Source organism: Chlorocebus sabaeus, chromosome 26, assembly GCF_047675955.1.
Source record: "Chlorocebus sabaeus isolate Y175 chromosome 26, mChlSab1.0.hap1, whole genome shotgun sequence".
Taxonomy (NCBI): Eukaryota; Metazoa; Chordata; class Mammalia; order Primates; family Cercopithecidae; genus Chlorocebus; species Chlorocebus sabaeus.
The window spans coordinates 34970123-34987024 of NC_132929.1; the positions used below are offsets into that span (position 1 = coordinate 34970123).

A 16902-nucleotide genomic window follows, 5' to 3' on the forward strand; every position below is an offset into this window, starting at 1 on the left:
AAATCTAAACTCCCAGTCTGCTAAAAGTCCTTGCACATTCCCTCCGTTTCTTTCCTTTAATACACATGTTGGTTTCTAATTTTACATTCACTGGTTATTTGATTAGTGTTCCTTTGATGCACTTTTAGTAGGGTGATCCTTCCAGCTAAAGGACTACAAAGGTTTCAGATTTATTCTGGAAACATTTTCTCTTTGCACATTTAAAGGGAAAGTGATCTTTTCTAATATTTGCAGATAAGAGGAATGTTTGAAGTTAGAGTCCTAAAGGATTATTATATTTATAATGATTTTGTATTTTTTTCCATTTTAATGTTTACAATTTAATAAATATCTTGATGACTGCAGACGTGTATGGCTGTTTGGTATTATTCAGAAACATCACAGTAATGGCAGTTTTTTCAATTGGTGTGTAGTCCTCAATAATTATATATGGAATTGCTGTCAAACCAGTAAGACTGCATTTATGCATCCATCATTTTCAGGATTGTTGGTAACCTGGGCATATTTTCCCCAAATAACTTTGCCTCCTTGCATCACAAGGCCCAATTTGCTCACATTTACCTCAGTGACAGTACCTGTGGTAATAACACCTGAAGTTGTATACAGTGGGACGACGAGTTCTTCTTTACACCAAGTATTGGTAGGCAAAAGGTGGGCTTTCAGTCCACGATGTGTTACATGGGCTTTCTTGAAACGCAAGCCCATTGGCCTGATGAATCTTTCATACTTAGGTGGTATTCTTGTAAAGCCATCTCCAACAAAGCAGACGTTAGTAACCAGCCTCTTCGGTGCCGCCTTCTTTCTTTTTCCTGTTCAAATAACTTTTAATATTTCTGTTTCTTCCTGGGCACGTACTTTAGGCAGAGGGACTTCCCCTTTTCCTGCCTTCTCTTTTCGTTTCTGTTTGATCATGTTGGAAAGTACTTTAGCTTGAGACTGTCCCTCTCTGTCCAGCAGATAGGCAGGTACTGCTCCCTGTGGAATCTTTTCAGCATTCTTTTTTTGTTTTGTTTTGTTTGGTGTTTTTCTTTTCATGCATCTTGATAGTCTTTTTCATTTGTATTTTCTCAGCATGGCCCTGTTTGTGGTAAAGCTTAGCCTTCAGACTAATCATTTTCTTTGCCTTCTTTGAACATTTATGAGCCTCTCGACTTTCCTTCTTTCTCTTTTCCTCATGGTAATCTAAACAGTATCCATAGTGTTTGCAGCGTAATTCAATATATTTGTTCCGTGGCATGTTGACCGCAGAGCCGCCAGGAGCGGGGGTGCGAAAACGCTCTCAATTTTCGGGTCTTAGAGACCCATGAGCCGACCCCGTGCAGACCTGAAAGGAAAGTGATTTTGTGTTAACTTTGCTATTGCTTTATATACTGCTATAGAGTAATAAACCCAAATTTCTCTCCCACGTGTTACTAATCAGCCGTGGATAATGTTAGGAGGATGCCCTAGTTTGGGAGGTGGCTATCTTAATATTCCTTAATATCCCTTAACTGTTTTGTAGATCCAGAACATTTCTGCCTCCAACTCCAGCAAGGATCTGAAGGTCCAGGACCTTAGGAAAGCTGCCTGTAGAGAGATGGAGAGGTAACAGCGTGTGGAACGGGGAGGGTCTGCTTGTACGGGGAGGGTCTGCTTGTATTCTTCTGCCTGCTACACCCCTACGTTTAGGAGCAAGCCTCATGCCTATTATACTCACCATGAGTTACAAACTAGTGGCTCACAGGCCAATTCAGTCCCTTCGATGTGCTTGGCTTGGCTAGAAGGATATTTAAAATTATTATTACTTATTTTTATTTTTAGTTTGAGACAGAGTCTCACTCTGTCTTCCTGGCTGGAGTGCAGTGGCTTGATTTTGCCTCACTGCAACCTCTGCCTCCCGGGTTCAAGCATCTCTCCTGCCTCAACCTCCCAAGTAGCTGGGATTACAAGCATGTGCCAACAAGCCTGGCTAGTTTTTTGGGTGTTTTTTGTTGTTGTTGTTGGTGGTGGTGGTGGTTTTTTTTGGATTTTTAGTAGAGATGGGGTTTCACCATGTTAGCCAGGCTGGTCTCGAACTCCTGGCCTCAACTGATCCACCTGCCTTGGCCTCCCAAAGTGCTGGGATTACAGGTGTGAGCCACCATGCCTATCCTCTATTCCTTTTAAAATATGCTTTAATAGCATTTCTAAATTGTCTTCACAGGGGTCTTATATATATATTATTTGTTAGGTAAAATTTGAGATATTGTGATTGTTGTTACTACAGTGAACTGAGTCTTAATTGTTATTGCATTTTCTAGTGGGTTATTGCCGACGTAAAGGAACGCTACTGATTTATGTAGGTTCTAGGTCACTTAGTTCATGGGTCTATAATTTCTCTGCCTGAGCCACTGTCTTTACCTCATGCTCCATCAGAGGTCTCTGATAGTTTCAGGGTGTCCAGACAAATCCATTCATTTACCTAGATCTTCACTGAACATTTATTGAGAACTTCAGTTATGAAGTGTGCTACCCGCCCCCCACCTCCTACCCCCACATTCATATGTTGAAGCCCTAACCCCCAATATGACTGTATTTGGAGATCTGGCATTTAAAGAGGAAATTAAGGTTAAATGAGGCCATACGATTGTAGTCCTAATTAGATAGGACTAGTGTTCTTAAAAGGAGACATCCGAGCTCTCCCAACCCCCAAGCATAGACAGAGAAAAGGCCACACAAGGAGACAGTGAGAAGGTGGCTGTCTGTAAGCAGGGGAAAGGGGTCTCACTAGAAACCAATCCCGCTGGCACCTTGGTGTTGGTTTTCCAGCCTCTGGAACTGTGAGAAAATATATTTGTGTTGTTGAAGACACCCTGACCCTGTGCTTTGTTATGGCAGTCCAAGCAGATGAGTACAGCCTCTTTGTGCCCCAGTTCTTCTGGTTATTTTATGGAAGTGTTATCTCTGGCTAGAAAGTCTAACCTAAGGTCTTCTTTCAGTTCAGGCAGTGGAGATCTGGTTAGAGTTGAAGAGAGCTTTAAAAAAAATCAAACAACCCCATCAAAAAGTGGGCAAAGGATATGAACAGACACTTCTCAAAAGACGACATTCATACAGCCAACAGACACATGAAAAAATGCTCATCATCACTCGCCATCAGAGAAATGCAAATCAAAACCACAATGACATACCATCTCACACCAGTTAGAATGGCAATCATTAAAAAACCAGGAAACAACAGGTGCTGGAGAGGATGTGGTGCTGTCCAAACAACAGGTGCTGGATAGGAACGTTTTTACACTGTTGGTGGGACTGTAAACTAGTTCAACCATTGTGGAAAACAGTGTGGTGATTCCTTAAGGATCTAGAACTAGAAATACCATATGACCCAGCCATCCCATTACTGGGGATATATCCAAAGGATTATAAGTCATGCTGCTATAAAGACACATGCACACGTATGTTTATTGCGGCACTATTCACAATAGCAAAGACTTGAAATCAACTCAGATGTCCATCAGTGACAGACTGGATTAAGAAAATGTGGCACATATGCACCATGGAATACTATGCTGCCATAAAAAAGGATGAGTTCGTGTCCTTTGTAGGGACATGGATGCAGCTGGAAACCATCATTCTGAGCAAACTATCACAAGAACAGAAAACCAAATACCGCATGTTCTCACTCATAGGTGGGAATTGAACAATGAGATCACTTGAACACAGGAAGGGGAGTATCACACACTGGGGCCTATTGTGGGGAGGAGGTAGTGGGGAGGGATAGCATTAGGAGAAATACCTAATGTAAATGACGAGTTAATGGGTGCAGCACACCAACATGGCACATGTATACATATGTAACAAACCTGCACGTTGTGTACATGTACCCTAGAGCTTAAAGTATAATAAAAAAACAAAAAACAAAAAAACAAAGAGAATTAGCATTCATGGCACTCAGGGAAGTAATTGATTTCTTTTCCGTTAAAACACTTTAAATTGCAAATTTCTTCCAAATCTTAATAAACATTTTTTTCAGTGTTTTCAAGACTCAATGTCAGAGAATTAATGGGGACTGAATTGCTTCTTTTCTTTTTTTTGCTTTTTTTTTTTTTTTGAAACAGAGTCTTGCTCTGTTGCCTAGGCTGGAGTGCAGTGGAGCGATCTTGGCTTGCTGCAACCTCCGCCTCCCGGGTTCAAGCGATTCTCCTGCCTCAGCCTCAGAGCAGCTGGGACTACAGGCGGGCGCCACCACACCTGGCTAATTTTTGTATTTTCGGTAGAGATGGGTTTTCACCATGTTGGCCAGGATGGTCTTGATCTGTTGACCTCATCATTCGCCCGCCTCGGCCTCCCAAAAGTGCTGGGATTACAGGCCTGAACGACCGTGCCTGGCCTGAATTGTTTCTAAAGGTAAACCTCCACAAACAAACCCATTGATTCTTAGGGCAAAAAAGGAGAGGGAGACACATCCATGCATGAGGACTAAGTGGGAAAGAGAAGATCCATCTGGAAGAGAAAATGGGAGGAAAGACCCAACTCCTCATTCTGGCAAATCAGAGTCTGTAGCCCATATTTCTTTGCACCTTAGACAAGACCATGAGATTTTTCTCAGGTAGAAGGGACTGTTCACTTTGGTATGGAATCGTGTAGTAGTTTGGTGAGAAAGTTCCTATACATTCTTTGTTTTTTTTTAGAGACACAATCTCGCTCTGTTGCCCAGGCTGGAGTGCAGTGGAGCAACCATAGCTTACTGTAGACTCCAACTCCTGGGCTCAAGCAATCCTCCTACCTCAGCCTCCTGACTGCGATGACATGTACGCACCACTACACCCACCTCATTTTTGTAGTTTTTGTAGATATAGAGTCTCACTATGTTGCCCAGGCTGGCCTCTAACCCCTGGCCTCAAGTGGTCCTCCCAACTTGGCCTCCCAAAGTGTTGGAATTGCAGGCATTAGCCACCATGCCCAGCCTATATTTGTCGCAACAGCTGGAATAACCTCAAGATCAGATCACTTGCTATCCTGTTCAAAACTCTTCCAATGGCATTTCATCACATCTGAAATGAAATCCATGTGTTTCTAATGGCCAGTAAAGCCAATAGGTTTGGGCCCTGAGCATCACCCTGAAATAATCTCCTACCACCCTGCTTCCCTCTCACTCTGTCCCAGCTACACTGACTTCTTTGTGCTCTTTGAACACACAGAGCTGACACCAAACCCAGGGCCTTTGCATGTTCTCTTCTGTCCGCCAAGAGTGCTCTTTCTTCCAAACTTTGTTTCTTTTGCTCCCTCAAAGCCCTGCTAACATGTTACTTCCTCAGAGAGGTCTTCCCTGACCCCTCAGTCTAAGCCATCTTGCCTCCTACACATCCCTTCCTTGTTAGCATTTAGGTTATAGAGTCATTTGATTATTTCTTTATGATGTCTTCCACTACAATGTAAGGTCTGTGAGAACAAGAATTTGGTAGTGTATGTGGGATGAATGAATGAACAGGCCAGCCTGCCAAGAACAGAGTGGGAGGGGTTTGTGAGGGTATGAAGAATGCAACCGTATGCCTCTTTCTGCTAAGAATTAGGCCGGGCTCCGTGGCTCACACCTGGAATCCCAGTACTTTGGGAGGCTGAAGCGGGTGGATCCCTTGAGGTCAGGAGTTCAAGACCAGCTTGGACAATATGGCAAAACCCCGTCTCTACTAAAAAGATGAAAATTGGCTGAGCATGGTGGTGCATGCCTGTAATCCCAGCTACTTGCGAGGCTGATGTGGAAGGATCGCTTGAACCCTGGAGGCAGAGGCTGCAGTGAGCCGAGACCACGCCACTGCACTCCAGCCTGGGCGACAGAGTGAGACTTCATCTAAAAAAAAAATAATAATACTAATTGCTACTACTTCATCCTGTCCATCCCATGTCCCTAAAAACTTCAGCATAAGTGCGCTCCACACACGAGGAGAGAACAAACCCTCCCACTGGCCTTGGGCCCATCCCTCTTTCTCCCACACTGCCTCTTTTGAGTTATCTCATTTTGCTCCCAATAGCCAGCTTTGACTTTTCTGGGCTCATCTGGGCATCAGGGACCCATGTTGTACATTCAGTTGCCCTGATTATGTCTGCCTTAGAGCATCTCCTAGGGCAGCCAGTGTAGAACAGTCACCTAAGGGCCTGGAGCTTCTGCAGTCTGCCACTCGCTCCTTCTGCCTGATAACAAATACTATTCCTTTTATCCTTGCAACTTGACCCAGAAAGAGGTGGCTGTCAATGTTCAAGGGCCCTGGAAAGGAAGACGGGAAATGTGAAACCACTGGGCACATGGGAATGGGTGGGTCTGAGAGTCTGAAAGACGGTGCTAGAGCATGTGCCTTCCAGATCATTCTCATTGAAAAATTCAGAATGACCTTCCCTCCCCAAGCCAAGAAAGGATAAACACTCACACCTCCTTACCTTCTTACATTCTCATTTCTAAGGTAAAATATGATGTGTTAAGAATCTGTAAGCTATCTCATTTAATTGGCACTCTGCTTTATCAGATATGCACTATCATCACCCACTTACAGATGAGGAGATTGAGGCTGGGGGATGTGAAATCATTTATTTCAATTCACACGGTTTGTGAGCAGTGGAGTCAGGATCCTAATGTAGATACTAACCAGCGTTATTTGGCATACCAATTTAAATCAGTTACACTAACTTTAAAACAACATGAGCTTTATTAAGGCAAATTTATATATCATAAAATTCACCCATTTAAGTGTACAATTCGATAATTTTAGTAAGTTTGCAGAGTTGTGCAACCATTACCACAATCCAGTTTTAGAACATTTCCACTACCCCAAAATGTTTCCTCATGTCCATTTTCGGTTCATACCCACTCCTACCCCCAGCTCTAGGCAACCGCTGATCTACTTTCTGTCTCTATAAATTTGCTGTTTATAGAGAAATGAAATCATCCTGCATGATATTTTACTACAAGCTGCATTTGTTTTGTGAAGACTGCTCAGCTCAGTTCTCAACATTCAGTTCAGAGGTGTGGATTGGCTTAGCACAAGGAGGAAGGTATTGTAACTCCATTTCTGCAAGATGTCTAGCAGGAAAGTTTTTTTCTTTTTTTTAAGGAGAATTTGTATTATTTTAATTATTTTTATGTGCAGAAAACTCAACAGCATACATTTAACCCAATTTGGTGGCGAGTTCTTTAGCCTTTGGCTGTTTCACCTTGGCAATGAGAGCCACACACTTGGGAGCCAGGACATTGACTCCCCGGTGATGACGGATCTCATCGTGTCTGCCATTCTAATTGGTTCTGGTAGCTTCCTCCAGCTAAGCCAAAGTTTCTTTGTCTTTCAAGTTAGCCTGTGTGATGACAGTGGTGCAGGTCTTCCCATGGACTAGACATCCCAGTCTTACCTTCCCCTTGATAATGCAGTCAGGGACCTTTATTTTACAACACAGAGAAATGCACCATCATCACCCACTTTCTTTCATTTATTTTTATTTATTTATTTATTTATTTATTTATTTATTTATTTTTGAGATGGAGTCTCACTCTGTCGCCCAGGCTGGAGTGCAGTGGCCCAGTCTTGGCTCACTGCCAGCTCCGCCTCCCAGGTTCATGCCATTCTCCTGTCTCAGCCTCCCAAGTAGCTGGGACTACAGGCACCCGCCACCACACCGCTTAGTTTTTTTGTATTTTCAGTAGAGACGGGGTTTCACCATGTTAGCCAGGATGGTCTCGATCTCCTGACCTGGTGATCCGCCCGCCTCGGCCTCCCAAAGTACTGGGATTACAGGCGTGAGTCACCACGCCTGGCCTATCATCATCCACTTTCCAGATGAAGAGGCTGAGGCTGGGAGCAGGCAGAAGACAACTAGCTCGATGGGATCCACATCACGTCCAGTCACCACCAGCTGAGACTTCTTGTTCTCCACTAAGGTGGCTACAGTGATAATTCCTGCTTGAAGGACAGGTGGTCTCTTGGTGGGGACGTCCCCTTTGCTGGCAGCTTTCTTCTCAGCCCAGGCCAGCAGCCTCTGCTTCTTCTCTTGCTTTGTCTTTGGTCTGTACTAGTGGGCCAGCTTATGTATTATAATTGAGTAGCTGTTTGGGGGTCCAAGACCTGGGTGAACTGGTTCATCACAGGAAGCACCTTCAGCCACGTGTAGAGGATGGCTCTTTGCCACTGCAACCTGATAAAGTGGGGCCATTTGACAAAGCAAGTGAGGTCCCTTTTGGGTTGGGTTTGCTGTCCAATACCAAGATTCTTAGGCCTTTTCTCCAACACGGGATTCACCACTTTCCTGGCCTCCTGCTTCTTTGCGACAGCAGCGTCTGGAGCCACCTTCTTCCCCTTGTCCTTCTTCCCTTCTGGCATCTTGGGCGGCAGGAGGAAAGAGAAAAAAAGTTTTTGTTTGATAAATATTCCAGGCTTCTGAGGACAGGGACTCAGCACTACCTGGCTGAAAGCAGAAAATCAGGGTGGAGGTGATTGTAGGGTTGGGGAATCATACATGGTTTTGTTGTTGTTGTTGTTTTTGTTTTACTTCTTAAAATATTTGAAATAGTTGATTTTAATTCATGGACTTAACTCCAAGTCATTTCAAGGATGACTCCATTTAAAATAAAATACAGCTGGGCACAGTGGCTCACGCCTATAATCCTAGCACTTTGGGAGGCTGTGGCAGGCAGATCACCTGAGGTCCAGTGTTCAAGACAAGCCTGGCCAACAAATCCCATCTCTATCAAAAATACAAAAATTAGCCGGGCACGGTGGCTCATATCTGTAACCCCAGGACTTTGCGAGGCCAAGGCGGGTGGATTACAAGGTCAGGAGAGCGAGACCATCCTGGCTAACACAGTGAAACCCCATCTCTACTAAAAATACAAAAAATTAGCTGGGCATGGTGGTGTGCACCTGTAATCCCACCTATTCAGGAGGCTGAGGCAGGAGAATCTCTTGAACCCGAGAGGCGGAGGTTGCAGTGAGCCAAGATCACGCCATTGCACTCCAGCCTGGGCAACAAGAGCAAAACTCCGTCTCAAAAAAACAAATTAAAAAAAAAAAAAATACAAATAACAAAATGAGGCCCTAAAGATTTGATTTTAAAATGTAATCTGGCTGGTCTGAAGGCAGAGAGTTATCTCACTTTTGTGTCTGGAATTGGTGGGTTCTTGGTCTCACTGACTTCAAGAAAGAAGCTGCGGACCCTTGTAGTGAGTATTACAGTTCCTAAAGATGGTGTGTCTGGAGTTGTTGGTTCCTCCCGTCGTCTGGAGTTGTTCGTCCCTCCTGGTGGGTTTGTAGTCTCACTGACTTCACAGTTAAGCTGCAGACCTTTGTGGTGAGTGTTGTACTTCTTAAATGCAACACAAACCCAAAAAAGCGAGCAGCAGCAAGATTTATCATGAAGAGCAAAAGAACAAAGCTTCCAAAAAACAGAAGTGCACTGCACCAAGTTTCCGCTGCTGGCTCGGGCAGACTGCTTTTATTCCCTTATCTGGCCCCACCCACATCCTGCTGATTGGTCCATTTTGCAGAGAGCTGATTAGTCCATTTTGACAGAGTGTTGATTGGTGTGATTACAATCCCTGAGCTAGACACAGAGTGCTGATTGGTGCATTTACAATCCTCTAGCTAGACATAAAAGTTCTCCAAGTCCCCACCAGACTCAGGACCCCAGCTGGCTTCGCCTAGTGGTTCCTGCTGTGGGGCCACAGGCGGAGCTGCCTGCCAGTCCCGAGTGGAATACCTGCACTCCTAAGCCCTTGAGCGGTAGATGGGACCGGGCAGCGCAGAGCAGGAGGTGGTGCCCATTGGGTGGGCATGGGCCACACAGGAGCCCACCGCCGGTAGGGCGAGGGGCTCGGGCATGGCGGGCTGCAGGTCCCCAGCCCTGCCCCACGGGGAGGTGGCTAAGGCCTGGCGAGAATTCCAGCGTGGCCCAGGCGGGCCTGCTGTGCTGGGGAACGGGGCCCACCCTCTGCAGCTGCTGGCCCGGGTGCTAAGCCCCTCAGTCTCTGGGGCCGGTGGCCCCGGCAGGCCAGTGGGCCGGCCACTCCCAGTGCGGGGCCCTCTGAGCCGGCGCCCACCCAGAGCTGGCGCTGGCCCACGAGCGCCACACCAAACCCAGCACCTCTCCCTCCACACCTCCCCACAAGCAGAGGGAGCCGGCTCTGGCCTCGGCCAGTCCAGAGAGGGGCTCCCACAGTGCAGCCATTGGCCGAAGGGCTCCTCAAGCGGGGCCAGAGTGGACGCCGAGGCCGAGGAGGCACCGAGAGCAAGTGAGGGCTGCTAGCACATTGTTACCTCTCACTTTGATTGTTCAGTCAGTTACAGATAAAACACCTTGTTCTACTCTTTCCCTCCTTCTTGCTACTACACTTGACTAATCTTTAAAAATAAAATTTAATAAAATTTTAAAAATTAAAATATCATCTTAGGGGCGGCCCTGAAGTGATTCAGCTCATCTCTATCTGGTGGCTCCTCCCTGGAAGGGGAGGTGAAGAAGATGATACTCCTATTCCCTCCTCCAGACACCCACTCATTCCACTTACAGCCATGCGAGGTTTGGAATGTTTGTTTCTACTCCAGGCCTGGGTCCAGTGCGGTGACACTGGGGCTCTCACTCTCCTGCTTCTGGACTCTCCATTATGCCTGAAGATGCCTTTCTCTGGGACAGTCAGAAGTTACCGCCTCAAACCAGAGAGTCGGTCCCCTTTCTTCCCTGTCTGATCACCATCTTTGTCCCTCTGAGAAAAATCCCTGTTCTATCCAGAGAGAAAACAATAGCCCCTACTTCATGCTTCATGACCATGTGGTTCATTGCAGTCCCTTCATCCCCATTTCTCTCCTTGGCAGGAACAAATTCTTTTCAAAGCTGGGGAGATAGTGCACAGACTCCTTGAAGAGGTCCCAGGGAAGGGGGATGTTCTCCTCTCCTTTCCCCACAGATCACTCACTGGGACTGTCTTTTCTGTACTGAGACAGACCTGAAAACAAGCCAGTTTTAGATTTTCTTCACAAGTTTCTGTAGGTGCAAAGGTTCGGGCAGAATGACTAGAAGACAAGCCCTCATTAATAATAATAATAGCTGACATTTATTAACCTGTACTATATGCTATACTCTGAATGTTTTATCTGCTTTTTGTCTCAACCAGTACTCAGAATAACTCTATATTAGGCTCACTTTACAAAAAAATTTAGCGTTTTGTTATAGAACGGAAATTATGCAGAATTATTAAATTATTGGTGCCACAGACATTTTACTGTATCTGTATTATTAGTACAGAAATTAGTATTAGTACAAATTATTAGTACAAATATGATATCAGTACTATTATTATAATATAGAAATTACTAGTACAGGGCAGGCATGGTGGCTTATGGCTGTAATCCTATAACTGTGGGAGGCCGAGGCAGCGGATCACAAGGTCAGGAGAGCGAGACCAACCTTGCCAACATGGTGAAATCCCGTCTCTACTAAAAATACGAAATTAGTCACGCATGGTGGTACATGCCTGTAGTCCCAGCTACCTGAGAGGCTGAGGCAGGAGAATAGCTGGAACCCGGCAGGTGGATGTTGCAGTGAATCGAGATCACACCATTGCACTCCAGCCGGGGCAGCAAGAGCGAAACTCCATATCCCAAAAAAAGAAGAAGAAATTACTAGTACAGAAGAAAGTGTCAGTACTACTATTGGCCCCTATTTGCAGAAAACAGGCTTGAAGAGGTTAAGCTAACTTATCCAAGGTTACAGAGTTAGTGAGTAGAGCTAACTGAATTCAGTCCACACAAATAACTTAGCTCTTAACCTTAAGTAAAGCTTACCCTCCTCTGTGCCTCCCACACTCACCCCTGGCTTCTTCCTGGGCAGGGATGAGTGAGACCAGAAGGAGTATATGAGCTGTGGACTACAAGAAAAAAAAACCACAGTGACTGAAGGAGAAGGAACTCTTAGTCCTTCCTGGTGACCCAGAGCCAACAGGAAAATGGGTTACTCATTAACCAGAGAAAAGTCCCACATCCTGTGTTTGAAAGAAACATTTTAAAAGTTAGAAAATGCGTTTGAACAATGTTGTATTTAAACCAAGCTCAAGCAACAGATGTTTCTTTCCTTTTCTTTGATACAGTGTCTCGCTTTGTTGGCTCTGTTGCCCAGGTTGTAGCTCAATGGCTGATCTCGGCTTACCGATCTTGGCTGAACTCTGCCTCCTGAGTTCAAGTGATTCTCCTGCCTCCGCCTCCTGAGTAGCTGGGATTACAGGCATGCGCCACCACACCCAGTTAATTTTTGTATTTTTAGTAGAGACAGGGTTTCACCATATTGGCCAGGCTGGTCTTGAACTCCTGGCCTCAAGTGATCCTTTTGCCTTGGCCTCCCAAAGTGCTGGGATTACAGAGGTGAGCCACCACGCCAGGCCCAGATGTTTCTTTAGTATAGATTTTATACCAGGCTTTTCATTCGGCTTTTGAACATTATGTTGAAGTATATTAGCTTTTATAATTACTTTATTCTAAGATCTTGCCCTATGAATGAGTCCAAATATCATAACCCACAGATCAGGGAGGGTTAGGACAACGCACAGAGCACAGGCTAGGATTTGCTTTGGGAACAGTCATTGGGGCAGAGGATGCCTGCTAGAGGGAAGGGCTGTCTCTTACGTATGGTTGCTGGGAGCCCAGGACTGGACTCAGAGGAGAAGCAAGATGAGTATCAGTCCATAGCAGAAACAAAGAGGTATATATGTATCTTCCAATAGAGACCACTGGGGTTCCCACAAGAAAAGTTGACAAATAGTTCAGGTGGAAACATGAAGAGGGGAAGGAAATTACTCAGAGTATTGATCAGAGTGTATATAGTAGCCCTCAAACACAACAAACTAAGCACAGCTGCACCCACTTCTCCTTCAGAGCAGGGAAAAGACAAAAGTTTCAGAAACTTTCCATCCTCTCACCCTCATAGGTGTGAAATCATCTCCCTCCACCAGGAGGAAGAAAATAATTTAATTGGCCAGGTGCAGTGGCTCACGCCTGTAATCCCAGCACTTTGGGAGGCCGAGACGAAAGGATTGCTTAAGGCCAGGAGTTTGAGACCAGCCTGGCCAACGTGGTGAAACCCCATCTCTACTAAAAATACAGAAATTAGCCGGGCATGGCAGGCACCTGTAGTCCCAGCTGAGTCTGGGGGCTGAAGCAGGAGAGTCCCTTGAACGCAGGAGATGGAGGCTGCAGTGAGCCGAGAATGCACGACAGCAATCCGTCTCAACAACAACAACAACAAAAATACTTTAATCTTTGTCTTAAGTGAGTGCCCCGGGATGGAACCTGCTGCAGCCTTTACTTGAGTGGGCAGAAAAACAAACAACCAAAAAAAAAAAAAAAAAAAAAAAAACCGGGGGATGAGAGGCTATTACAGTTAAAAGGAAGGGGGAGAATGGGATAGAGTGAGGTGGGAGGGGCAGAGGGGAGAGGCCCCAAGGAGGGCTTGGATTTTGGGGGCTGTTGGCCCAGATCTGCATGTGGGTCCAGCTGCTTTGTTCCTCTGAGTGGGGAGATTGTGCTGTAGAGACAGTCCAGCATAGTGGACCGGGGGCTGGGACTCCTAAGTGGAAATCTGGGGGCTGGGACTCCTAAGATGGTGCAGTAAGGTTGCAAGTTTGGGGCAGTTTAGCGTTTATGATGGCACAGGAGGTCCGGGAGTTTTGTTGGGGAGAGAAACGACTTGTGAAACAGAAAAGACTTGCTGTAAAGCAGTTATTCATGAAGGAGAAGATTTCTTCAGTCAGAATTTATGTTGCTACCCTGCACGCTAGTTTTTGGATTAATCAAAAGACAGTTCCAAAGAACAGTGTTACAAGCCGAGTGTGGTGGCTCGTGTCTGTAATCCCAACACTTTGGGAGACTGAGGCTTGTGGAGCTCTTGAGCCCAGGAGTTTAAGACTAGCCTAGACAACATGGCAAAACCCTCTCTCTACAAAAATACAAGAATTTGCTGGGCGTGGTGGTATGCGTCTATAGTCCCAGCTATTTGGGAGGTTGAGGTGGGAGAATCGCTTGAGTCCAGGAGGTTGAGGCTGCAGTGAACTGTGATCGCACCATTGCACTCCAGCCTGGGTGACCCTGTCTTGGAAAAAAAATTTTTTAAAAAAGGTGTTACAGTGGGTCCCTCCCTGGACTGTCTCTGCTGCCATCTGCTATGGAGTGGCCTGAGGGAAACTGGGCATCAGGGTAGGAAGGCAGAGTGTTGCCTCAGGCCTTTCTGGGCTTTCCACTGTTGACATTAAAATTAGCCTTGAACTGGTTGAGAAAGTTCCTCCCTGAGCCCCTTTTCAAGGGGAAAGAAATCAATCAAAAAATAAAAAGTAAGAAAAACCAAACACACGTACCTTGCGTTGTAAACATGCTACCTTAAGTGAAGGTGCAGATCAAGAGAGAGAAACCAGAGTTTTACAGTTTTGTTATATGTGCAGCTCCCTTGGGAGCAACAGCACTCCACGCAAGGCCACTCAGGTGAAGCCCCGGGTCAGTCACGTGGCAAAGGGGGCGAGGGGGTGGCTGTGGAAATGAACCTTTCTTGTGGTCTCTGTGGGAGGCGGGGGAACATGGCTTACTACTGGCTAATTTGAATAATTTCACTGGGCTCTGGGACACAGGGGCTGTCCCTCGTTGTCTGGCACCTGGCCCAGGTCAGTTAGGTTGGGTGGGTAGTGTCCCAGAGTGTGAGGGCCCAGTCAGGGAGGTGGTTGAGGTGCGGACGTCACTGGCTGCCCAAGAAGAGGAACCGACCATCTCTAGCCAGGGCCTCAAAACTGGGTGGACAGTATTAAATACACACACACACACACACACACACACACAAACACACACACAACTACACACCCTGTGAACTGAGGAATTAATAGCTAATTTTCTTATTTTACGGGACATAATCTTGGGAAAATAGAAAAGTCTCTGTAGTGAAGCCTAAATTTGCAGAGTTCTAAGCCATTATCTGCTATTCCTTATTGTAGCATGCAAGAGCTCTTGTATTGGCCAGGCATAGTGGCTCATGCATGCAATCCCAGCACTTTGCAAAGCAGTGGTGGGAGGATAGCTTGAGGCCAGAGTTTGAGACCAGCCTGGGCAGCATAGTGAGGCCCCTGTCTCTAAAAAAAAAAAAAGAAGTCTTGTTTAAGCCATTGGTAGATGGCTGTTTTCATTTCCTCAGCAAACCTATTTGCTTGGGAAGCCACAGCCCACAGCTTCCTCCCAGGTGTTCTTAATCATCCTTGAGAAGGGAAAGATGAGGGCCAGGCTGCTATGAGGCTCTGGCAAGTAGAATGGTGGCTCTCCCAAAGACGTCCACATTCTAATTCTTTTTCGTTTTTTGGAGACAGAGTCTCACTCTCTCACCCAGGCTGGAGTGCAGTGGCGTGATCTCGGCTCACTGCAACCTCTATCTCCCACGTTCAAGGGATTCTCCTCCAGCCTCCTGAGTAGCTGGGATTACCATCATGCCCAGTTAATTTTTGTATTTTTAGCGAAGACAGGGTTTCGCCATGTTGGCCAGGCTCGTCTCGAGCTCCTGGCCTCAAGTGATCCGCCTGCCTTCCCGCCTTGGCCTCCCAAAGTGCTGGGATTATAGGTGTGAGCCACCACCTGACCCACATTCTAATTCTTGAAACTAGTGAATATGCTACTGTAGGAGAGGAAAGACTTCCCCTCCACTCTCTGAGGGTTTCATAGCTGAGCCCATGAAATGAAATGACAACAAGCAGATTAACAGGAGAAAAGTTATACAAATGTATTATGTGCACGGGGCATCACAGGAAAGAAAAGGGAATACCCCCAAAACCAGAGGGATTTAGGAGCTTGTATGCCCTCTTCATAGGGGAGAATGGAGGATGTATGCAGGCAGTTTAGGAGAGAGTGATTTTGGAATAAAAACGAACAGGCCCTTCTCTGGGTGTGGTGTTGGCTTCTTGTTTTCTCTCCTGTGATGAGTTAATCTTCCCTGGCTGATGAAACTCCTGAGGAGGGGACTGGAGACAACTGAGTTCTTTATTGAGGATCTGTATTTAGGCAGGTGGGGAGTTAAGAGAAAACCTCCCCTTGCATTTGCTCTCTTTCAAGTACCTCCAGCTCTAAGTAATCAATATACCAAATTGGTGTATTTGGGGATGGCATTTCCTGAACTCCTTCATTACCTGACATGGTACAAGGAAAAAACTTTTTTTGTTTTGTTTTGTTTTTTTTTTTTTTGAGAGTGAGTCTCACTCTGTCACCTAGGCTGGAGTACAGTGGCGGGATCTCGGCTCACTGCACGCTCCGCCTCCCAGGTTCACGCCATTCTCCTGCTTCAGCCTCCTGAGTAGCTGGGACTACAGGCATCCGCCACAATGTCTGTGTTTTTGGTAGAGACAGGGTTTCACCATATTAGCCAGGATGGTCTCAATCTCCTGACCTCACGATCCGCCCTCCTCAGCCTCCCAAAGTTCTGGGATTACAGGCGTGAGCCACCGCGCAGCGTGTTTTTTTTTTTTGTTGTTGTTGTTGTTGTTTTTTTCGAGACGAAATCTCGCTCTGTCTCCCAGAGTGGAGTGCAGTGGCACAATCTTGGCTCACTGCAATCTCCGCCTCCTGGGTTCAAACAATTCTCCTGCCTCAGCCTCCTGAGTAGCTGGGATTACAGGCATGTAACACCACACCTGGCTAATTTTGGTATTTTTAGTAGAGACGGGGGTTTCACTATGTTGGCCAGGCTGGTCTTGAACTCCTGACCTCTTGATCCGCTTGCCTTGACCTCCTAAAGTGCTGGGATTACAGGCGCGAGCCACCGCACCCAGCAAAAGGAAATTAAGATTGCTAATCAGCTGATCTTGAGATGGGGCCAATCTAATGAGTGCTTAAAAGTGGAACACAGAGGCAGAAGAGAGGATTGCAGAGATGCTATGTTGAAAGGACTTGATCTGCT

At 46.0% G+C, this 16902-nt stretch overlaps 1 pseudogene; it reads right to left on the bottom strand.

Annotated features, from left to right (window-relative positions):
* Positions 1-309: 309 nt before the first annotated feature.
* Positions 310-1373, bottom strand: LOC103245544 (ribosome biogenesis protein NSA2 homolog pseudogene; annotated as a pseudogene).
* Between the last annotated feature and the right edge of the window lie 15529 nt (positions 1374-16902).